At 35.4% G+C, this 25678-nt stretch overlaps 1 long non-coding RNA gene and 1 pseudogene across 1 annotated transcript; both read left to right on the forward strand.

The window, feature by feature from the left end:
* Positions 1-1607: 1607 nt before the first annotated feature.
* On the forward strand, positions 1608-23976 carry LOC116661862. The gene is made up of 3 exons (XR_004317840.1): positions 1608-1620; positions 19859-19863; positions 23844-23976. It is a non-coding gene; the product is annotated as an uncharacterized LOC116661862 (long non-coding RNA).
* On the forward strand, positions 14594-14772 carry LOC116662316 (annotated as a pseudogene).
* Positions 23977-25678: the final 1702 nt, after the last annotated feature.

Raw genomic sequence — 25678 nt, forward strand, 5'->3', positions numbered from 1 at the left:
TCAAGATTAACTCTGCACAAAGCAAAAACATGTATTCTGTGGCTATAGAAGTATGTTTACTTTGCTTAAGTTCTTTTTAATACAAACTAAGAAGTTAACAAACATTCATTAACAGCAAGTATCTGTCAGGTACTGGGCTGGACTGAAAGAAAAAAAAATATGTGGTAGAGCTTGCCAAGCCATTCAAAAATAATCCAAGTTCTCTTTTTCCACAAACCCCTGGAGTTAAGCTTGAGTCACATGGTTGAGTCACATGACAGGCTTACAGAATGTGAACAGACGTGATATATGTCACTTCCAGTACTGACTACTAAGACCGCTTGCCACCCCACAGGTCTATTAGGCTTGTTGCAGAAGGCTCATAGGAGATCTCTGAGGCTCTAGAAGTGACGGACCCAAAGAAAGAAAGGAAAATCTCATTTGAATCCCTCTTTTGAAAAGCTTCCCACCAAATAGCCAATTTATCCGTATGGCCAAGTAAATGTTATTTACCAAACATTTGCTTTTCCATTTCCCTGTGAATTGTCTTCCCCAACTTTGAAATCCCAAACCACAAACCCCAAGAATCCTCTTTTGTCTTTATCTGAAGATGATATTTAAGGTGATGATTTCAGCCATTTTGGTGAGTGACTCAGTTTTTCTGGGTCTCTCCCATGTCTACATGTTATTAAACTTGTGTTTGGTTTTCTCCTGTTAATCTGTCTCATGTCAATTTAACTCCAATGCCAGGAAACAAAAACACCATTCTAAAAGTCTATAAAGTATGCAGAGGACTTTTTTTTTTATTACAGTTTCCTACAATTCATATAGAGAATTAAATAAGGTATGAAGAAAGATATTTTTGTTAAACAAAGATATTTTAGTTAAAATATTTTAATTAGAAGATAGCTTAGTCTCAATTTGATATTGGTTTCGGGATTGAACAGACTTATTTAAAGAGAGTTTCCATGTAATTAATTTACTATGTCTCTCTATATTTCTGTTAATTTTTAACTGTGTAATGACTAAATAATGTTTTTAACTGTTATGTGTGTGTTCTCGGTTTTACTTTGTTTCAAATGTCTGAAGCTGAATAAACACAATGATAGATTTTGTTATAAATAATGTGTCTGAAAGTCTTTATACACCTCAGTTTCCTCATATGTAAAATGGGGCATTACTGATCATAAATAGATTGAGAGAATTCAATAAAATGTGTAAAGCAATGAACAAAATACTTGGCATATGGTAAGGGCTTAATACCAGTTTAATAAATTTTAGTAATTATGATTCAGTTTGGGTTGCAATCACAAATTGAAGAAAACTGAGGAAAAGGACTATAAGATCAAAACAAAAACAAATTATAAATAATGAGGTAAAGGAGATTCACATGCTAGATACTTAAACATTCAACTGTCTCCTTTCATTCCTCAAGTTTGGAGTGGAGTTACTATTAGTTTCAAACTAACGATCATCAAGAATTGAACACACTGCTCTCGTATGAATATAAATCTTTGAAAATCCTGAGCTTTGCTCTGCAACTCTATTTAAGAATCTGATTTAAACTTTAGATGACACAAAAGAAGGACTATTCAAATGATGTCTGGAATTCAGTTACACAAAATATTACTATTAGAATTTGTATGGAGGTTTAGAGAGTATTCTTCCTGAAATAATGTGAGACAAGGGTAAAATATTTGGAGGCAAGAAATGCTTCCTCCACCTAGATATTTTTCCTACTGCAAAGAACCTAAGTTGGTAGAATCTGCAGCTGAGGTGCTGCTTTCCATATGAAGAGGGTGTTATCAAGGCAAATGTGAAACCCAATTTGGACTTTGATTGTTTTTTTCTTTTCCATTACATATTTATAAATACAGCACTCCAGGCAACAATTCAGACTGCTAGTGTGTAGGTCTTTTGCTGTTGATTTCTGGTGGTGGGTTGGGAACTACCAATAAGGCAACATGTATAAATCTACTCCACCATTACTGTAGAGAAATAACTTTTTATCTCTACTTTAAAACCCTCTTGTGTTCTGTTTAATTGTGTTCTTTAGAATTATGTCCTGTGGAAAAAGACTAAGCTACAGAGGAACCGTAGAAGTCAGCAATGTTAGAGGAAATATCAGAATTGCATCAAAGGACAAAGAGGTAGGCAGGGCAGAAAAAGTAATCCTCTGATTTAAAAAATAATAACCAGGAGGTGAATATGCTGGCATGGGAAGTAAATAAGTAGGTTTGAAATTTTTATTTGTGCTTTTGGTTTAGAATTTTAAAAATAAAAAGGAGCCAGAAAAGGAGGAAGAGGAATGACTTGTGGCTCTCAGAAAGACAAACAACAGGAAACAACTCAGAACAAATGAAATGATTTAGATAGAGTAACTTGTATCAATCTAGATAAATCATTAAAAACTAATACTGCAGGAAAAAAATGACAGTTTGCTGATAAGTGCTAGAGAACGTGAGGAGAAAAGGGAACCCTCCTACACTGTTGGTGGGAATGTAATTTGGTACAGCCAATATGGAAAACAGTACGGAGATTCTTTAAAAAACTAAAAACAGAACTACCATATGATATAGCAATCACACTCCTGGGCATATATCCAGAGAAAACTCTAATTCCAAAAGATACATGCACCCCAATGTTCACAGTAGCACTGTTTACAATAGCCAATACATGGAAGCAACCTAAATGTCTATCAACAGATGACTGGATGAAGAAGCTTGGTATATTTATACAATGGAATACTACACAGCCATAAAAAAGAATAAAATAATGCCATTTGCAGCAACATGGATGGACCTAGAGATTATCATACTAAGTGATATAAGTCAGAGAAAGACAAATATCATATGGTATCACTTACATTTGGAATCTAAAAAATGATACAAATGAACTTATTCACAAACAGGAAATAGATTCACAGACATAGAAAACAAACTTATGGTTACCAAAGGGGAAAGGCAGGGGGAGGGATAAATTAAGAGTTCAGATTTAACAGTTACAAACTGTTATATATAAAGTAGATAGACAAGGTCCTACGGTATAGCACATATAACTATATTCAATACCTTATAATATATCCAGAAGGAACCCTACTTCAGGATGACACCTGCACCCCAATGTTCATAGCAGCACTATTTACAATAGCCAAGACATAGAGACAGCCTAAATGTCCATCAACGGATGTCTGGATAAAGAAGATGTGGTATATTTATACAATGGAATACTACTCAGCCATAAAAACCGACAACATAACGCCATTTGCAGCAACCTGGATGCTCCTGGAGAATGTCATTCTAAGTGAAGTAAGCCAGAAAGAGAAAGAAAAATACCATATGAGATCGCTCATATGTGGAATCTAAAAAAAAAAACAAACAAAAACAAACAAAGCATAAATACAGAACAGAAACAGACTTATAGACATAGAATACAAACTTGTGGTTGCCAAGGGGGCGGAGGGTGGGAAGGGATAGACGGGATTTCAAAATTTTAGACTAGATAAACAAGATTATACTGTATAGCACAGGGAAATATACACAAGATCTTATGGTAGCTCACAGAGAAAAAAATGTGACAATGAATATATATATGTTCATGTATAACAGAAAAATTGTGCTCTACACTGGAATTTGACACAACATTGTAAAATGATTATAAATCAGTAAAAAAAGTTTAAAAAAACGAATAAACCTTTACATATTAACATAAAAAAATATAATGAGAAAGAATATATATATATATAACAGAATCACTATGCTGTACACCAGGAATGAATGCAACATTGTAAATCAACTATACTTCAATTTATAAAAAGATGACAGTTTGCCGATGCATAATGCAGTAAAATTCCATTTGTATGAAGATTAAATTTGCATAAGAATAGCCTATAGTGCTTAAGAAAAAATATATATGTAGTAGAAATACAGGCATACCTCAGAGATATTGCAAGTTTAGTTTCAGACCACCACAATAAAGTGAGTCACATGAATTTTTTGGTTTCCTTGTGCATATAAAAGTTATGTTTGCACTATACTGCAGTCTATTAAGTGGACAATAGAATTATATCTAAAGAAATAATGTACATATGTTAATTAAAATATACATTATTGGTCACAAATGCATCATCTGAGCCTTCAGGGAGTTGTAGTAGTAACATCAAAGATCACTGATCACAAATCACCATAACAAATATAATACTAATGGAAAAAGTTTGAAATATTGGGAAAATTGCCAAAATGGGACACAGACATGAAGTGGGCAAATGCTGTAGGAAAAATAGCACCAACAGACTTGCTTCACACAGGGTTGCCACAAATCTTCAATCAGGAAAAAAAAATGCAGTATCTGCGAAGCACAATAAAGTGAAGCACAATAAAATGAGGCAGAGGACACTAAAAACAATAAACAACATTGCAAGATAGTGGTTACTTCATCAGGGGAGGGAGGGAGGGTTACTTCATAACCCTGTATGGTTATACAGGGATGTACAGGGGCTGTTATTACCTTTTATAATGTTTTGTTTCTTAAATTGGGTAATTAATATATGTATTTGTTATTTTAATCTTTATAAATGTTCTGTATGTGTTGAAGTTAATTTAAAAAGAAAAACTCTATAGGAATACTAACCATTAAAATTATTTGTGCTTAGGAAGAAAAGGGTGGCTGGTTACAGAGACACTCTCACTGTTTTAGTTTTCTTTTGTTGCACGCCAAAACTAGAAGTTTAAACAAGCATTTTATTTGCTCAGGAAATTGTAGGTCAAGAATTCAGAGCTCAGCTAGGCGGTTCTACTCCAGTAAATCAGCTGCAATCAACTGGTGATGGGGCAGGGCTGGAAGTACATAAATGTTTCACTCACATGTCTGGCATCTTCATATTCCTCCATGTGGCTTCCCTCTCTCCCTTCATGTGGCTTGTCTGAGCTTCCTCACAGCATGTTTGCTTTAGTGTAGCTGTATTATTGTTATGTTTTTTTTTTTTTCTCTCCAGGAGGGACCATTCTAAGAGGTACAAGTTTGTAGTTACAGATTTCCTTCCTTTCTTCCTTCCTTCCTCCCTCCCTTCTTTCTTTCCTAGCTCCCTTTCTTCCTTCCTTTCTTTTCTCAGTAGACTACAGATTTATTACAAAAGGATATTAAAGGAAATGTACTGACAGCCGGATAAAGAATACATAGGGCAAGGTCCCGAACAAAGGAGCTTCTATCTTTGTGGAGCTTGGGGCCCATCATGGTGGCACGTGGTCCTAGATGTGGAAGCTCTCTAAAAAGGGCTGTGGTTACAGATGTACAGATGCGGTTACTTAATGTCTAATATTACAAGTTATACATCATCTCTTCTTCCACATTCTACTGCAGAGTCCAGATTCAAGAGTAAGCGAAATAGATTCTGCCTATGGAAGGGGCATAAGCAGGTCACACTGCAAAGGAGCGTGAGCTGGTATCTTCCCTTCTAAACAATAATATAAAATAGGAAAATCAAAACACACAAACATTCAAACAAACCTCTCTCTTAATACCTTGTCCTCTCGAACTATTGTGTTCCTCCTTTTTTTCTATCCTTTAAAGACTATCTTCTAAAATTATTGGGTAATCACTGTGTCTCCATTCCCTTACTTCTCATTCAAGCATTAACCCATTCTGACTTCTTTTTTGCACTAGCACACATAGAACTATTCTGTTTAAAGGTCACCAAACATTTAATTAAAGTCAATACCGTGAATGAAATAATAGTGACTCAACAAACAGAAGTTACAGAGAGAAATTGTTAATGCAACTACAAGTGCAGGAAATATAAGTTTAGCTAATATGAGTATTACATGCATGGAATAGGAACAGGAAGTTCTTTTAAAACATTGCATTGTTATGTATAAGAAATAATTACAGATAATGGCTAAGTTAAAGAGTAGAATGGACAAAGTGGAAAAGCATATTAGAGAGCTAGAAAGTATACCCAAGGAATGAATTTTCCCTCAAAATGTCACTGTAAAGCAAAAGAAAAAAATTTTTTTCAAAGAGAATTTGAAACATAAAGAAAATTGACTTAAAAGTTCTAACACCTATTTAAAAGAGGGTTCAGAAAGTGAAAACAGTGAGACTGGAAAGGAGATAATAGCTTAATTCACCATGTTCAAAAGGGATTCCCAACACTTTAACCCAGAATTAACCATACTGTTAAACATAGCCATACTCCATTCGGATACTTAAACTAGAAACCTGGGAGTAATTTTTAATATCCTTTTTCCATTCAATAATCTCAGATTAACTATATCAACAAATGCTTCATAACATCTCAAATCTCTCTAGTTTCTGTCACCATTTTGTCCTAGCTTCCTAATATTTTGTAAATTGTTTCCTTATATACACCTCTGTTTCAGTCTTATTTATTCTCCACATCGTATCTACTGTGTATATAAATATATATGCATAGGTATGTACAATTCCTTCTTTTGTAAACTGTCAGTTCAGTCTTTTTAAATTTGCTACTTTATTGTATGCTCATATTTTTCTCATTCATTGAAAATATATTTACATTAACCCAGTGTCTCAAATGTACATACAAAAATTCAAATAGTCATTGATCTGAAAAACTTGCATTGTTTTGTTCTTTATAAACACTTTAAATTTGGGGGTAGCCAAGTCCAACTATTCCTTTAAAATGTAGCTTAAATGTGTGTGTATGCCTGTGCGTGTGCATTCACACACTCACAGAGATATGTCTGTATATGTATGCTTGTTTCTGAACTTTGGATTCTGCCATGGTGACTTTTTTGTTCTTTTGTTTAAACTATGTAATTATCATAAATTTTTGAGTCTTTTAATATATTATTATTTGTAAACATATATTCTTATTACCTGGGGTTTAAGCTCACATGAAATATTTGGAATGTTTTTAAAATAGAAAGTTAACACAATTTTAATATGATTGGATCCTCAAGTAGGTTTTTTAAACTTAATTTTGGGTTTCATATTTAGATTATTGTTATAATTAATTTATATCCTTAACTTTGAGTAATGACTTCTAGAAAATAACCTGATTTTCTATCAAAAAGTAGTGATTAAATAGATGATATCACTTTATCTAAGATAGAAGAGTTTAGAAATTTTCATCCAGTAAAAATGAAAACAAATCATACTACCATCTTCTCACTTAACTCTTTTTTGGACGCAAATTCTTTGTGACTTATTTTGACCAATAGGATTGACATGGGAGTTCTAAATGTAGATCTTAAAAGGCCTTGAGAATATCCACTTTCATCTTTCTTGAAATTCCTTCTCAGTTATGTGGTGTAGCCCAGGCTGGTATGCTGGAGACATGGGGGTCAGCCAACATCCAACACCGACTGTCAGAAGTGTGAGTGTAGACCATCAAGACATGAGTGAATTACCAAATGACTGCAGCCACTTGAAACACAGGAGAAAAGAACAGCAGGAAAATCGTGGAATTGAATCCAGGCTTAACTGAGGACATTCAGAATAGTGAACAATGAACAAATAAAATGGTATTTTAAGCCACTAAATTTTGAGATGGCTTCTTTTACAGCAATAGGTAATTGGTACAGAAATTGGTACCTAGGAATAGAGTGTTGCCCTAACAAAAAAGTTGAAACCCTGTGCTATACAGCAGAAACTTGTTGTTTATCTATTTTATATATAATAGCTAGTATCTGCAAATCTTGAACTCCCAATTTATCCCTTCCCACCTCCTTTCCCCCCTGGTAACCATAAGTTTGTTCTCTATGTCTGTGAGTCTGTTTCTGTTTTGTAAATAAGTTCGTTTGTCTTTTTTTTTAGATTCCACATATAAGTGATATCATATGGTATTCTTCTTTCTTTCTGGCTTACTTCACTTAGAATGACAACCTCTAGGTCCATCCATGTTGCTGCAAATGGCGTTATTTTATTCTTTTTTATGAATTATATTCAATATCATGTAGTAACCTATAATGAAAAAGAATATGAAAAGGGATATATGTATGCATATGTATGACTGAAGCATTGTGCTGTACACCAGAAATTGACACAACATTGTAAACTGACTATACCTCAATAAAAACAAACAAACAAACTTGAAAGCTTTGAGACTAAGCTTTGAGCAAGGGGAAGCTGGAAGAGCACACTGAAATATACGAAGAGGCTGGGGAAGCAGTGAGTAACCTTCTTTCCCCAGGAGGCTGGGGAAAGAAATGGCCTACATTAACTTGGAAGAAAATATACTCAGCGAACATGAAGAATTGCTTAATGAGATCTTGAGGCAAAATATGGAAAGTTTCAATTGAGCACTTACGGTTCCTATGATCAGGCACTATGAGAGAGACTATGCAAGGAACTGTATAGAATGCAAGTCAGGACTTGCTGTTTTACATCCACTGCCCACAGCTGACAGAAGATTGTCAAAGTAAGAGATACCCTGCATGCTAAAGCCATGCTCTTTAGTTCATTTTCCTGTTACGTGTAAAATGCATATAAACCTGTGGCTATAAACAGTCTACCAGTATGCCTATTTTATTTAATCCATAAAATAGTAACTTCACGATTGAATTGAATTAATTGCATTAAGTATCACACTTCAAGTACCAATTGAATTAAGTATCACACTTGTTAATTTATTCTCTAACTGTCCTACGTATTCAGAGATTTAATGATTTAGGACTTAAGCTCAAAATAATTAATTGAAAAGTTGGCCTATACGAAGATTTTTTTCAAGGAGGAAACATGTAAACAAAACCTCCCGTATCTCATAGTTTAATATGCTTTTTTATTTTTATTTTTTCACTTGAGGGATAGTTGATTTACAATGTTGTGTTAGTTTCTGGTGTACGGGATAGTGATTCAGTTACACATATATATTCTTTTTCATTATAGGTTATTACAAAGTATTGAATATAGTTCCCTGTGCTATACAGTAGGACCTTGATGTTTATCTGTTTTGTATATAGTAGCTGGTATCTAATATATAGACTACGGGTAAATTTTACTTCATGCAGGAGAGCTGCTGAAGATATTTCTTCTAATAAGGAACATTAATGTATCTTATGGATGGAGTCTTGGAAGGGCAAGTCAAGTATTAACACACATAATTGACCAGGTTTGTCTCACCTGGCAGTTTAAGGGCCAAAACAAACAGAGAAAACTTTTTTTTAGGTCAGTGTGTGCCCAGTAGTGGCAGGCAGCACCCTCAGCTTGGTAAACAGAATGTGGGAAGGAGTGAACAAGTATGGGATTGTCCTTTAATGGTTTCTCATCTTTCCCAGCTGGCTCAGGAAATACCTCTGAAAGGATCCTAGGAACTTATGGAATATAAAAGTAAACTAGATATTTTGGTTTTCTATCAGATTTGATTATTTAGATCATTAAAAGCAAGGTCAGTCTACTAATCCTGTCTACTGAGTTTCCATCAAGGGATCATAATTAGTGATGCTACGACTCTTAGTACTACTACTACTGCTATTGAGACGAACAGAGTAATTACAACAATATTCAATCTAATGGCAATGTTAATATTATTAATATCTTGTATAAAAATTAAGCCAAAATAGGACTAAGTAAATCACAGCGATGTTCCATAGTATCTTCCTGTCCCTAGGAACAATGGTGAGAAATGCCTGCCTGCCCACCTCAAATACTGGTGAGCAAAAACTGGGCAAAACCAGAGAACAACACACAAGGGAAAATGTCCTATAGAAGGCTGTTCTTGATTCTGTGTAGAAAAACAAAAACGAGTAATTGAGCAGTGAAACAATGATAAACTGGGGACAACAGAACACTTGACTGAGGGTTGGCCAGCCTACACCCCACTCTTCAATCTCTATGCAGAAACACTCTTTGAATCTGGTGATTAAAAAAGACTGAGAATCTGGGGAAGGAGAGAATCCATGTCCAGGAGATGACTCCCAAATGGAGTCATGAAATTCCTCCTGTATTCAGGATATAACCAAGAAGAACAGCACAGTGTCCGAGGGAACTGCCCCACACAAAAGGGGAGCCACTGTCTAAGGTTAATGAAGCTACTGTCTGGGGAACTTTCTCTTGGAGCAGCATGTGATGGCTTTGCTGATGGTTGGAAACTTCCTGATCTCCTTACTTGTTCTTTGCAGAGTCAGGAGTAATTTTTAGGAGAGAATAGGTTGTGAAGTGTCTGACAAAAGGTTGTATTTTGAGCAGTTGGGTGTTTTTTTCCCCTGTTCTTTTTGTTTGTTTTTCATAGTGAGAAACATGTCCAATCACGTCACATGTAGAAAATCACTTTAGATTCTGGGGTGGTGACCTTCCTTAGAAGACCAATGTGAGAATAAGAGGTCTGATTCCTCTGAGATAGTTGATGGGTCCCCATCTGGCAGGGTAATGGCTACTGTTCTAGCAGGGGCTTCCTAGCCAGCGGACAGTGAAGAAAAACCCACTACTTCATTGGGGAACATAGGGATGATCTCATTTGCCAACTCTGAATAATTGGTTGTGCTGGCAGAATGATCTGGTAAGTTTGCTAAGCTTTGTTTGAGCTCAACCAGAGTCATCAGTCACCAGTGTCATTTTACATATTTCATATGTTTATACTAAGAATATAAATATATGCATATTTCATACACTTATAAATTATAAAAATACATGTATACATTACACAAACATATACTTACACACATTGTATATATTTGACAGTCTAATCATAAGAAAAAGACAAATCTCAGCTGAGAAAAATTCTAAAAATATCTGACTAATACTCTTCAAAACTGTCAAGACCACCAAAAAGAAGGAAATATGAGAAACTGTCTCAGACCAGAAAGGTCTAAGGAGATATGACAGCTAAATGTAATGGGATATCCTGGATACAATCCAGGAACAGAAAAAAGATGTTAATGAAATACTAATAGAGTGTGAATTTTTTTAATAATAAGATAACAATGTTGGTTCCTTAGTTGTTAACAATGGGGGAAACAGGGTGAGGGGTACAGAGGAACTTTGTACTTTGAAAAATTTCTTTTGATCTAATTCTATTTCAAATTTTTTTAAGTTTATAAAAAAATTAGCATTTAAATTTGTATCAGAACCATGAAACGCTTAGATACAAATCGGACAAAATATATACAAGATCTTTATGCTAGAAAATATAAAACACTGACAATGGTAATCAAAGAAGACCTTAACAAGTTGAGAGAGAGAGATTGTGTTCATGGATTGGAAGATTCAGTATTGTTAAGATGGCAACTCTAACAAAACTGATTTATAGATTCAACTAACTCAGCAAGAATCAAAGTCACAGCACGAATTTTTCTAAAAATCAACAAGTTGATTCTAAAAATTTATGTGAAATTGCAAAGGAATTAGAAGAGCAAAATGGTATTTTTGAAAAAGAATTGAGTCAGAAGATAATCTTTACTTAATTTCAATAATTATTGCAAAGTTACACTAATGAAGAAAATGTGGTATTAGAGAGAGGATAGAAACATAAATCCATGGCACAGAATACAGAGTCCTAATATAGACCCGCGCATAGCTGGTCAATTGATTTTTTTCAAAGAATTGTTTCAGAGGAGTTTTTAGATTCATAATAAAATTGAGAAGAAAGTACAGAGCGTTCCCATATACTCTCTTCTCCTACACATGCATAGCCTCCCCCATTATCATCATCACGCACCAAGGATGTACCTACATTGACATAGCATAATCACCCAAAGTCCAGAGTTTACCTTAGGCTTCACTCTTGAAGTAGTACATTCTATGGGTTTGGAGTAATACATAATGTATTCATCGGTATGGTATCACACAGAGTGTTTTCACTGCCCTAAAAACCCTCTATACTTTGCTTATTAATTCCTTCCTTTTCCCCTTGTCCCTGGCACTCACTTGTCTTTTTATTGTCTCCATAGTTCTGCATTTTTGAGAATAACATACAGTTGGAATCATACAACAGACTTCTCAGATTGGCTCCTTTCACATATAAACTACATTAAAGCTTCCTTCACATCTTTTCATGGCTCACTAGCTCATTTCTTTTTAGCACTGGATAATAATATTCCATTGTTTAAATGTACCACAGTATCTTTAACCATTCACTTACTGAAGGACACCTTGGTGGCTTCCAAGGTTTGACAATTATGAATACAACTGCTATAAATACCCATGTGCAGGCTTTTACGTGGACATAAATTTTCAGCTCCTTTGAGTGAATATCAAGGAGCACAATTGCTGGATTGTGTGATAAGAGTATGCTTAGACTTTTTAAGAAATTGCCAAACTGTCTTCCAAAGTGACTGTATCATTTTGCGTTCTCTACAGTGATGTATGAGAGCTCTGGTGGCACCACATCCTCACCAGCATACTAACCAGCGCTTCTTGTCAGTGTTCTGGATTTTGGCCATTCTAATTGGTGTGTAGTGGTCTCTCATTACTGTTTTAATTTGCATTTCCCTGATGACACATAATGTGGAGCATTATTTCACATGTTTATCTGTCAGCTATTTATCTTCTTTTGTGAGGAGTCTGTAAAGGCCTTTGACCCATATTTTATTCATTTCTTTTTCTGTTGAGTTTTAAGATTTCTTTGTATATTCGGGATAATAGTCCTTTATCACATGGATCTTTTGTAAATATTTTCCCCCGTTGGTGGATTGTCTTCTCATTCTCTTGACCTTATCTTTCTCAGGGTATAAGTTTTTATTTTAATTAAGTCCAGCTTATCAATTATTTCTTTCATAGATTTTGTCTTTAGTGCTGTATCTAAAATGTCATCACCATACCCAAGGTCACAGTTTTTCTCCTGTGTCATCTTTTAATTTTTCATTTTGCACTTTACATTTAGGTTTATGATCCATTTTGAGTTCATTTTTGTCAAGAGTATATGATCTGTGCCTAGATTCATTTTTTTGCATGTGAATGTCCAGTTGTTTCAGCACAATCTTTGCTCCAATGTATTGCTTTAGCTCCTTTGTCAAAGATCAGTTGAATATATTTGTAGGGGGTCTATTTCTGGGCTCTCTATTCAGTTCTATTGATCTATTTGTCTATTCTTTCACCAGTAACACACTGTCTTGATTATTGTAGCTTTATAGTAAGTATGAAGTAGGGTGGTGCCAGTCTTCCAAGTTTGTTCTTCTCCTGCAATATTGATTTGCCTATTCTGGGTCTTTTACCTTTCCAGATAAACATTAGAATCATTTTACCTATACTTATAAAACAATTTGCTGGGATTTTGATTGGGATTGTACTGAATCTATAGATCGAGTTGTGGAGAACTAATATCTTGACAACACTGAGTCTTCCTATCCATGAACATGAACTATCTCTCCATTTATTTAGTTCTTTGATTTTTATCCACAAGGGTTTTGTAGTTTTCCTCATATACATCTTGTACATATTCTGTTAGATTTTGGTGGGGGGGTGCTAATGCAAATGGCATGGTGTTTTTCATTTCAAGTTTCATTTGTATACTGCTGGTATGTATGAAAGTTATTGATTTTTGTATATTAACGTCGTACAACCTACAACCTTGCTGTAACTACTTACTGATTCCAGGACCTTTTTTTGTCAATTCTTTCAGATTTTCTATACAGATGATCATGTCATCTGCAAACAAAGACAGTTTTATTAGTCCCTTCCCAATCTGTATACCTTTAATTTACTTTTCTTACCTTACTGCGTTAGCAATGACTTCCAGTATCATTTTGGAAAGGAGTGGTGAGAGAGAGGCCAATTGATTTTTAAGAAAGGTAATTCAATGGGGGAAAAAACAGTATTTTCAACAAGTGATCCTGCAACAATTAGATATCCATAAGAAAATATGAATATCACTCACATCTCATGTAATATACACAATTAAATCAACCTGAATCACAGACCTAAATGTAAACCTGAAACCATAAAACTCCTTGAGGAAAACATCTTTGTGAACTTGAGGGAGGTAACGTTTCTTAAATACAACATCAAAACTTAGCCATAATAAATTTACATTGGACATTATAAATGTGTAAAATTTCTGCTGTTCTAAATAAGTTGTTTACACAATGAAAGGGGAAGTCAGACTGGGGTAAAATGCTTGCAAAGCATATATCTGGCAAAGGACTTGTATGTCAGATATATATAAGAATCTCAAAGTTCAATAAATAATAAGAAGGAAACAAACATTCCAAGTACAAATGGATATGATTTAAACAAACACTTCAATGAGGCAAAGGTATGTCTAACACTGAACGCAAGAAAAGGAAATAATCAGTATCATTACACCACCATGAGATATCACTACACACTGATTAGAAATGCACAAACAAAAATAAAATGCAAAACAAAATAGAGCACTCAGATGAACAACCTGACAATCTCAAGGGCTGGCAAGGATGTTGACTAACTGGAGTTCTCATAAACTGTTGCTTGAAATACAAAATATTACAGCAACTTTGGAAAACAGTCTGACACTTTTGCTAAAGTCAAATATTTATTTTACCTGAAGGGAGAAAGAATTATCTCCACACAAGAGTTGTGTACATGAGTATTTATGGTAGCTTTATTCATAATGGCCAAAAACTGTAAGCAAAGCAAATAGCCTTCAATAAGAGAATGGATAAACAATTTGTGACGTATCCAGCAGAGGAATACCACTCAGCAATAAAAGATAAGCTAATAAATACTTATTACCTGACAGGGGAGACAGCATGATCACAAAGTTGGTGTTCCCAAGGCAAGTCTTGCCCATTGCACTGCGGATGTGCTGACTCCTATGATTTTCCCATATGTGGCAAACTTAACTGCAGAATTTGCACTTGTGGGGTTAAAAACAAAACAAAACAAAACAAAAAAACCCTAATATGTACACACAAAACCAGAAATGAGTCACAAATGTATTATGCTAATTACAGGAAGCCAGGCTCAAAAGGCCACACAGTTTATTATTCCATTTATATGACATTCTGGAAAAGGCACAACTCTAGGGACAGAAAACAAATGATTGGTTGCCAGGGGCTGAAAGTGAGGGTGAGGGATAACTACAGTGATGGAGTGAAGGAACTGGTCTATATCGTGATTATGGTGATGATTACATGACTGTATACATTTGTTGAAACTCACAGAACTGTACTCTGAAAAGGATGAATTTTTCTACATGTAAATTATATTTCCATAAAACTGGTCAAATAAAAATATTTTTAATCACACAGCAAATGCTAAATGTCACTCTTGTCTCTCCAACTGTGATCAAAGATCAGTTTCTGTCCTGAAAATAACAGCACAAAATATTTTCTGTCTAAAGCTGAGGTTTGCCTGATTTCTATCTGCTACTATATTCTGGATCCCCTTTTTAACGGAAAAGGACCGATTTCTCCCATCCTGCTGCCCAGGCTGTTACATGATATAACTCTCCTCCCACCTAATATCTGTTCTGAATTCCTGAACCCTTGCAGCTGAACTTTTGTCTTGGTTTCTATTCCCTTGCCTAGTATTCACTTTTGTTTCTTCTGAGTTATTTGGGCTCTCTACTAAGGAGTTAATGAATGCTTAATGAATAACTGTCTTTGTTCATTATTCAATTTTGCTTTAAATCAACAGATGCATTTACTATATGAAACAGGCGCTGCGCAAGGAATTGGGCAAATGATGATGAACAAGAGAGATATGGTTACAGGACGTATCTCCTGCCTTCAGAGAACGTAAGAGGCAGAGTATGGTAGAGAGCATATCTTGAATTACAACCTAATATGATAAACTCTGGGTTGATATCTGAGAACATGGAAGGGATATATGACACAAGTTTAGTAGAGTCAGGCAAGCCTTTTTCAGAATGATTTCTAAGTTGATTTACACAAAGTGAATAGGAATCACCCAAGGAAGCGAGAATGGTGGCAGCGAGGGGAGAAGTATTCCAGATAGAAAGAGTACAGTCTGAAAAAGTCCAAAATGGAGAAACGACAAGAGGATTCGATCAAACTGAAGAGTTCCTTATTATAGGAACATATACAGTGAGGTGGTTGCTGAGAGCTTAAACTGGAAATATAGGCAGGGATCAGGTCATGTAGAGCCTGGTCACTTAATCCTCTTTTTCTGTTCTCCCCTCCTAAACATGCCTGATATTTCACAGGATTAATCATCTCCCTCCCATCTTTCCTCATGCACAGCAGACTGTCTCACAAACAGCTGGCTGATCATAGGATTCACACTGGTGAAGGCTGATGCTTTACTCTTACATGCCATGTTCACTTAGCCTGCTACAACCACGGTTGCGCTACTTTTTTTGTTTCTTTGTTTTCCGTTGAGTAACCGGGGTTACTGCCATTCTCGTGTTTGGTTTCTGAAATGTAGAGAATCAAATAAATTGCTACAATGTGAGAATACGGCAGATCTCAAATCAAAACATTTAATATGGTATTTTTTTTTTTATTTTAAGTATTCCAAGTGCTACATACTTCTGATAAAGCTTTACTGTAAGAGTCATAATCATTGGAGTCCTTGACATTTCAGTCAGTGTGATAAACAAAAGCTTTGGTGATTTTTTTTTTTTTTTTTTTTTGCAAAAAGAGAATCACGTGATAGACAAAGGACAGAGGAGGTCAGTTTTAATTATGATGCCTGAATTGTCTATCATGGTTTATGTAGATTTTACTTCACAACCAATACTGAGTGTAAGAGAAATTAAATTAGGTGGATGGCTGTGATTTTCAAAGTAATGGCCTTTACTGTTCTACTTATATTCTAATATTCCAATTGAGTAGATACTAATAATCATGGTGCTTTTATTAACTACTAATAACAACATTGGGAAATGTACTATTATTATTATTTATAGTGAAATAAATGAACTAGGAGTATTAAGAGAATAATTTACTCATTCATTATTATCATCACTCAATAGGCATTTATCTAGTGCATACAATATTTGCCACATGGTAAGTACTGGGGATTTAAAAGTAAGCAAGACAAAATTCATTAATTCATGATCTCAATCCATGACACGTTTAAGAGACAATTATGTTAGCACAACAACAAATGTGAAAAATTGAATTTGATAAAAAAAAAGTAAGTTACTTCAAAAATCTTCAGGAAGTGAGCTGAATTTGTATTAGGACTGTTTTCTGGTACATATCCCAGTAGTGAGGCTAGAATGGAAACAAAAACAACATGTGTACGTGATCATTACCTATCTTGTGAGTCACCTAAGCTACAGCTGGCATCTTGTTCTTGAACCAATGGGAGCACTTCAACTCTGCTAACACATGGCAGATTTTTGACATTTAACAGATACTTCTGTTACAAAATAGCTTTTTAATTTTTATGGTAGGATGCAGAAAAATTATTTTCCAAATCAAGAAGATTTAATGAATTGGATCCAGGGGCTTAAAAGGATGCTGAAGAGGACAGCCAAAACAGGATTTTGGAATGACCACATATTCTCAACAAATTTCTTAATCTGTTTCTCTTGTGCCACCTGTAGGGGTGTTGACAGAACTAATTCCAAGAGTGCATCAATGCCAAAAATTGGCATTTCTGCCTTTTTATACATGCCTTACATGAAAAGGGAATAATCTACCTGCTCAGTCCTGACAAGAAACATTTTTCTCTCTTGTAAAATTCAATGGGTTAAATAAATTTGGGGCATGTTTTTGTTATTTTTTTAAGCACTTAGCCACATATCATGAATATCTCTGGTGATTTTGTAAATTATTTAGACCAGTATCATTTTCCATCATTTGGGTTAAATAATTAATGCCACAGATTGGATCAGTTGCATGTATAGCAGCCTTATACATCCAGCATATTAAAGCAGTATCAGAAAGGGTTCTAATTCTACAAAGGAAAAAGGCATTTCATTGTGATGCAGCTGTACATTGTATTTGTCATCTGTTATACACATGGGAGGGGTAAGAACCCCAAAATATCCAGGACCTATCATTAATTCTTAATCATCATAATCACCATTAATCATTATTCATCAGCTCCTCACACATATTCTCCATCCTTTTGGACATGTGACTTGGCATTACTAAATATGTCACGTTTGTTCTTGAGTATTGACTAAAGCTGTATCGGTTTACAGAGAAAACTGGAAAGGAACTAGATTAGAGGACATGTGTGCATTTACTTCTTTAATTTAAATAATTATTTATGTTTAGACTCATACATAGGGAGAGTCATTATCCTCAAAAATGCAAATGAAATTTTTCCTAGAAAAAAGTATGCTTTGTTTTGATACAGTATAGAAATGTAAGTTATACGACAATCACAGTACAGGGATAGCATAGAAAAGTAAGGCGGAGGAGAGAAGTTGTAATAAGCTGCATCATTTATCTCCCCTTTTTTCTCTCAAGTGACTCTGGAAAGGTGATGACAGAGTGGAAAATTTTAGGATTTTGTATACAGGGAATTTGTGACTGTTTGGAGATGAGTATTTTGGTCACACGTGTAATCCACACAATGCATACACTAGGAGAAGATTTTTTCCCACATATTATGGAATGAAGAGTAAGGTACAACATATTGAATGAGAGGAGTAAGCAAGTAAGCCGTGTCTGACAGTAGACATATTTCATCATTGCTTGGTTTACTTTCAGTGCCTGGTATCAATTAATATTGATTGTCCTTTACCTTTTCTCTTGATAGGACTGAAGTCATCATACTGCAACCATTTCAAGGACTAATGAGATGGGAATTAGAGGAAAGAATACTAGTTGTCTGCTGTAATATGAAATGCACCTGCAAGTAATTGGGTCCACGTTTAATTCTTTAATAGGTGATTGAGAAAGGTTCTTTTTTCCTTCCACAGAACTAAATTATTCCCTAAAAGAGGCGTCAGGCTCTTAGCTTTGGTAGTCTGTCATTTAATCATTTGAATCAGATCATTGAATCAGATCATCACTAAAGACTCTTCCTGTTCTAAAATGCTACGATTTTACAGGGATGGTGAGATATCTCCCTGGAGCTTCTTCCTCTATACTTTGTCGTGGAGCCAGGTTTATAACAATGAGGTATTTTCACTGGTATGAAATATGATAAATCTCCCACAGGTAGCTCAGAGCATTTGCACATGTATAGTGTTCAATGAGAATGCTGATGCAAACAATGCTGGCAAAGAGAGAGAGGTCTCTACTAACAATTTTAAAGATAAAATATATTTTGAAGCCCCTCCTCCCAAGAAAAGAGAAAGGAGAATAAATTAGCTCTTTATATTATGAACAAGTTAAATATCAAATTAGAGCATTTGAACTGGAGTAACAGAACTGATCCTGGATCATTGTTTTTGCACCCGAAGTCCAAGTTGATAAATATAAACTTTGCTTTCATCTTCACATTCCATTGAAAGTGTAGTCTTCTCTTGGACAAGCTTTTTCAGGGGGTTCATGTATGCGTTTATTTTGAATTCTATCCCTATATAGCCATTACAACCCAAGCCTTTTGGTGAATGAAGACGGCAAATTATTTTAGGGCAATCAAAATTCTGCACTCAACGAACACTGTTAAAAGTAATTAAACAAGGACGCCATCAGACTGAGGTGGCCCTAATGCCTTGGTAGCCTAAGTAAATAAATCAAAACCTAAGCTCGAGTCAACACATGTGACTCCTAGAAAATGAAACTTCAGAACAGCCAATCACAAACAGCCCACTAGGCTTTCTCAAATAAGGTAACTACTTAAGCTAGAGCCAATCAAATAATTTCCTTGCTTTTTACTTCTCCATCTTCTTTATAAAAAATCTCACTCTTAGCTCCCATTGGTGGAGCACTGCTAGCCACTTTTGATTTGGTGCTGCCCAACTGGACTCATTGCATGCTCAAATCAACTCTTGAAAATTTCAATGTGCCTCGTTTTACCTTTTAACATCACTGTGGCTCTCCTTCCCTATGCATTTTTTAAAATTCTATGGAAGTTTTCTCTGAATTTATCGTAACTCTGGTCTGCGTTTAAGACTTTGTTCAATATTTAATCCAAAATTTCTAGCTATTTCACAGCAGAAGTCTCTCCAAGTTAATCTAGTCCTTCATGGTATGCAAAACATTCCACTCTGATTTTCATTTTTTAGAGTTTCTTCATTATTTCTTTTTCACCTTCTGGATCGGTTATAGACTGTAAAACACATAACTTTTCTGTTATTTGTACGCATTTGAAGCAGGAGAGGAGAGAGCAATATATTCCTATATGGCATCTTGAGTTAGAACCTCTAATTAGTACATTATTCTGTAGCTAGAATGACATTTTATTGTAATGCAAAATCAATCATGTTACGGCTGTGTTCAAAATTCTTCAAAGACCACCTATTGGGGTTGTAGAATAAGATTCAAAGTCTTAAAAGTGCTTACAAGTCCTTTCTAAATTTGGCATCTGGCCAGAGGGATCATTAGTTACAACTGTCAACCTAATAATGATCCAGGGCCTCTCTTTGCCATAACTTTCTCCCTTAAGCATCGAAAGGCAGTCAGCTAAGAAATTACAGTCGTCTTGGGGTAGCTGTAATCTTTGGAGGTGGAGAGCCCTGTGTTTTGGAATGGGAAAAGTTCCTGGGGTTTAAATCAGAGTAGTGGGAATGTCTCCCACACAGTGAAGCCCATACTTATCCAGCTTTTTTAGTACAGGAAGGACTTCACCTCATCAATCTGATGGGTACTAGAACAGGCACGTCTTGATCCCCGATGCTGTCTGACTCCCTCTCCATGCAGACTTGCCTACCAGTGGTGAGCAGGAGGGGAGAGCGTGCTCCCAGTGAACCAAGAGTGGTTTCCTATAAAGAGGGGGCATGGTAGGACCTGCAGGTCTTTGGAGCTCCTGCCTTCCAACAGCCCACCTCAGGCACCAAGGTTTTGTCACTGAAATCATAACAGTGCAAGGTGCTAACATAGCCCAGATGTAATACTTAGGCTGCTTTCACTTCGCTTTACCACCCTCCTGCCTCCCTCTTCAGCCTCACCTTGGTCACCTGCCTCCCGATTTCTAATCTCTATTTGGATACTTTTCGTCTTCTAAAGGCAGTATACCAGCTACCCTCTGGTAGAAACACACACTTTATCATGCTACACTCTTCCGCTAAGCCCTTCGCTTTTCTCATCTGGATCTCTGCCACAAATACTGTACAGTAGTTTCCTTCGGTCTTAGTTTTCCCAAGCCCTAGCGTAAGTTAGTTAGTTCCTCCTGGAAAACATCCTTAGAGTGCACGCATTTCATTACTTACTACCATTAAGATCAAGTTTCAGTGAACACACATATACCACATTTGTGTTCACACACGTACACATCCATAACGCCTATGAAGCCATCGGTCATTACATCTTGTTGATGTAAGTAAGCCCAAACACAAGCCCTAGCCCACAGGATGATTCGATTTGATCTTTACCTATTAATTGTCTACTTTTCTCTGTATGAGTATATTTTACTTTTTATAAACTTCTGTGCCATCATGTATATCCTATGTTTACTGTTAAAATATTTTAAGACCCTTTAGAGCAACAGCAATGGTATATTTTTCTTATATACTCTACAGCATGACTATAATATTGAGATATGGTTTCTCCTCAAATATATTTATTGAGCATAACAGAAACAATTAACAAATTAACAATTTAAGTTATGAATATAATTTTATGAATTCTGAACCATTATTAATTGGAAACTACATGAAAAAATATGGCTCTGAAAAATTTATTCCAATGCCCCAGGAAATCATGCAAAATCTCCTGAGATCACGCTTGTGTGAAATAATAACATACAATATCCTGAGTCACAGATATTAAAAGAACATCTAAAAGTATAATGTACAATTAATGAAGGAAAATTAAACATGCAATCGAGTTACTCTTTCTGCTGGAAGGAGAAATCAAATATACAGGAAGCATTAGTTTCCATTTATCTTCAAGTTCTAATCTGTATTCACATACGTGTATTTGCATTCCCAAGTTCAGATTTAATAAGCAGAAATGATTATTTTAGGCTATAATTGATTATAGAAAGTCTGTGAGGATCAGACTTCAAATGTAACTCTCACAATTCTGTGAAGTCAATCAAAACACAAATCACTGGGCTTGTGATTTACCACTTCTCTGTCTTCATTAACTGTACTATTGCCCTGGGCAAATCTCAACTTTAGCTGAAGCTGCTTATCAGATGACAGCCTTACCTGAGTAAATAAATTTTACCACACCTTCTCAGGCTGTGTACCTAAATGAAGATCCAGGATTACCTTTTAACAGGTGAGCCTTCTTTTTCATTTCTGGTCTACACTGAAAATGATAACTTTCTTAAAAAAACAAAACAAAACACTCCACTGATGTTGCTGCTTACTTGGCATGCTGCAGCTTTCAGAGCTCTAGTAGCTTCGATGAGAGCATTCCCACCTTCCGTTATGAGGGCAAGTCATGCGACTTCCATTAAATTAGTGATTCTCAAAATTGTTGTGCATTGGAATCACCTGGGGAGCTTTTACAAGGACTGATGCCTGGGTCGCACCCCCAGAGATTCTGAGGTAATTGGTTTGGACTCCAGCTTCCCTGGGCATGGTATTTTTAAAAGCTCCCCAAGTGATTCTAATGTGCAGCTGAGGTTGAAAATCACTGCACTAATTAATAAAATAATAATGAATTGCCTAATCACGGAGAAGACCACACGGATAAAACTACGGTTATAATTGGAAACCTATTATTTTTGTGAAAAAATATTTTTGAGGGATTGAAAATACAGTTAGGTTTGACGTTTGTATAATTGTACACAGCCTTTATTTCATAGAAGATCCAATATCTATCTTGGTGAATTATAATCAGGCGACTCACTACTAATTTTGTGTTTATGTTCTCATACCAGTATAAAGTGAACTGATCAAGATTCATCTATTCATTAATTAAACACGTATGTATTGAGTCCTTAGACCATGTTACTCGATCTGATTTGTTGGATCTTCTTAGAAAATCATTAAGGAGGAACTTCATTGTTTATTTCCCACATGGGTTAACACTAAATTGAGAAGGGGAAAAGTCTTAAAAGAAAGAACTTAAACATAGAGCTCACGATTACTTTCCACAAACCAGATAAGAGCACTGAATTATCCTTTCTGTCAAAGGCATTACATCACTTGCTAGACATAAAAATTAGGTGAATAAATAAGATGCTATATGTGAAAGTCAAGCAAGGAGGTAGTGGGCACTCAAGAAACACTCATTTCCTGTTAGCTTTCTCTGAAGCTTGGATTATTATTGCAATAATAACAATTTGGATAAGTAACTAAACTGTCCTTCCCACTCCAAACTGTTCCTTCCATTACTGCCAGATTAACTTCACACTTCTGCCAACAACACAGAGATATATAAAATTAAAAAGTTATAAATCGTGCTTCAGTGACAAAAATCTTACTTTCCTTTCCAGGAGTAACTATAATGTTTCCCCCACTATAACAGTTTTTTAAATTAGTTTTTTATGTATAACTTTGACAATTCTATGAAACACTTTATTACTTCCATTTTACAGGTGAGACGATCTGAGGTCTTGTAAGGGGCAGGCAGGAGTTGACAATGTGCTTAGCCACTGTGCTTTCTCAAGTTCAGGCGTAGGTATTTCCCTAACACTCTCTATATGTTCTTTTTCCCCCTCCAGTTTTATTGAGATATAGTTGATATAGCAGTATATAAGTTTAAGGTGCACAGCATAATAATTTGACTTTCATGCATCATGAAATGATTCCTACAATAAGTTTAGTGAATAGCCATCATCTCATTTAGGTGCAAAATTTAAAAATAGAAAAAATAGGGGGAGGGTATAGCTCCGGGGTAGAGAACATGCGTAACACACACGAGGTCCTGTGTTCGATCCCCAATATCTCCATTAAAGATAAATCTAATTACCTCACCCTTAACAAAATTTTTTAAAAAATAAAAATTAAAAAAAATATTTTTCTTTATGATGAGAATTCTTAGGATCTACTTTCATATATAACACACAGCAGTGTTAATTAGATTTATCATCCTGTACATCACCTCCCTAGTACTTACTTGTCTTATAACTGGGAGTTTGTACCTTTTGACTGCCTTCATCCAATTTCCATTCCCCCTACCCTCTGAGGAGTGACTCTTATTAAAAATTTGGTATGTAACTCCCAGAAATTTCATGCACAAATGCACAAACTTTAAATATCTATACAAACATAAGCGTATATGTATGTATGTATGTATGTATCTACCTAATATATAAATTTCTATTTCTGGGGGACATTCCATACTAGCCCTAATAGAACTATTTCATCCTTTTTATAACTTACAAGTACATTATGTACGAATTTATTTTACTTTCTCATTTTAAAAACCTAAGTTCTAAAATGTTAACTAATTAAGAAATACTTCTTCAAGAATACATTTGTATGCTGATGAGAATGATTCAGCAGAGAGAGATACACTGATGATACGAAAGAGAGAGAGAGGTGGGGGTAACTAGAAATTGTCTTTGAGATCCTGAGACAGAGCAGGATCAGAGGAACTACCTTTGATGCATGAAATTTATTCCATTTACAACCAGAGAAGAGGCAGTGAATATGCATATGGATGCAAACAGTTTGGTAAAATTTGTGGAGAGACACAAAAAAAATGACTGGTGCTTTTTTTTACTGTAATTTTTTGTCTTTCAATACAGTTTTTGGGGAATACATACACAGGGCTTGGAAGACTAATACACTGTGTGACATAATCGTCTGGAAAAACAAATGTAAATATACCAGAGAAGTATTGTGGAAATTCTGACCAGCAGCGTGCATTTTAATATTAATAATCATTAAAGAGAAAGATACTGACAATCATGTGCACTACTCTCCAATCAGTATTCATCTGCTTAGGGAAAAACCATTGAGTGGAAAGATACCCAGTTATAGCCAATACTGGACCTTTCCCAGCTGTATACTATGGAGGGAAGGAAAGCAATAGAATTGAAATGAGTCACTACAATTATGGAGCACAGAATCCAAGCTGGATAATGACAGAAGTGAGTATGTGTGAAGCTGTCGGGTTAATATATTAGTAAGGATAAGTGCATGAGAGTCAGAGACAGAGGTTGATGGAGAAGATGAAAATGGCAGCAAGATGTTCAGGAACCATGAAGACAAAATACAGGAGAGATCATCCTTATGGATATTCCATCATCCAAGTATAAGAGGACACGAGAAGTGGTAGAAAGAACTAGAGTGAGCCAGGTGTGAAATACGAGGGAAATGAGAAGTGACTTCACTGGGAGATGAACGTGTCAAGAGGGGAATCAGTCACTGAAGACCCATGGCGTGAAGTTCAGAAGATCTGGAGTTTTGAAGGAGGAGGAAGATAAATAGCTTAAAAACAGCAACAAGAGCAAAGAAGATGCTTACTTCTCCAGTCCCTCATTATTTGTGTGGCTTAAACTGTTTCCATTTATTTATAGGCCATTGGGGTTTTACCTTCTGTGAAATTACTGTTCTAATCCTGTATCCAATTTTCTATTGAATTGTTTGCCTGGGTCTTATTTATTTGCAACAGTTTGTTATGTATTCTGAGTTCTGATACTGTGTTTGATATATGTTCAAGTAACTTCCTCCAGGCTATCTTTACCTTTTAACTTTTTATGTCATTTTTTTTTTGAATAGAAAATTTAATTTTTAGGTAGTTAGATTTATCAGTCTTTCCATTATAGTTTTTCCCCCTTGCCACAAGCAAGCTACTGGTTTTGGGGGTTCATAGCACCAGCCCTGGATTCAGTCAGGGGAACTGGCCTCATTCATGCCACTGTTCAGTCC

Source organism: Camelus ferus, chromosome X (genome assembly GCF_009834535.1).
Source record: "Camelus ferus isolate YT-003-E chromosome X, BCGSAC_Cfer_1.0, whole genome shotgun sequence".
NCBI classification, from domain to species: Eukaryota; Metazoa; Chordata; class Mammalia; order Artiodactyla; family Camelidae; genus Camelus; species Camelus ferus.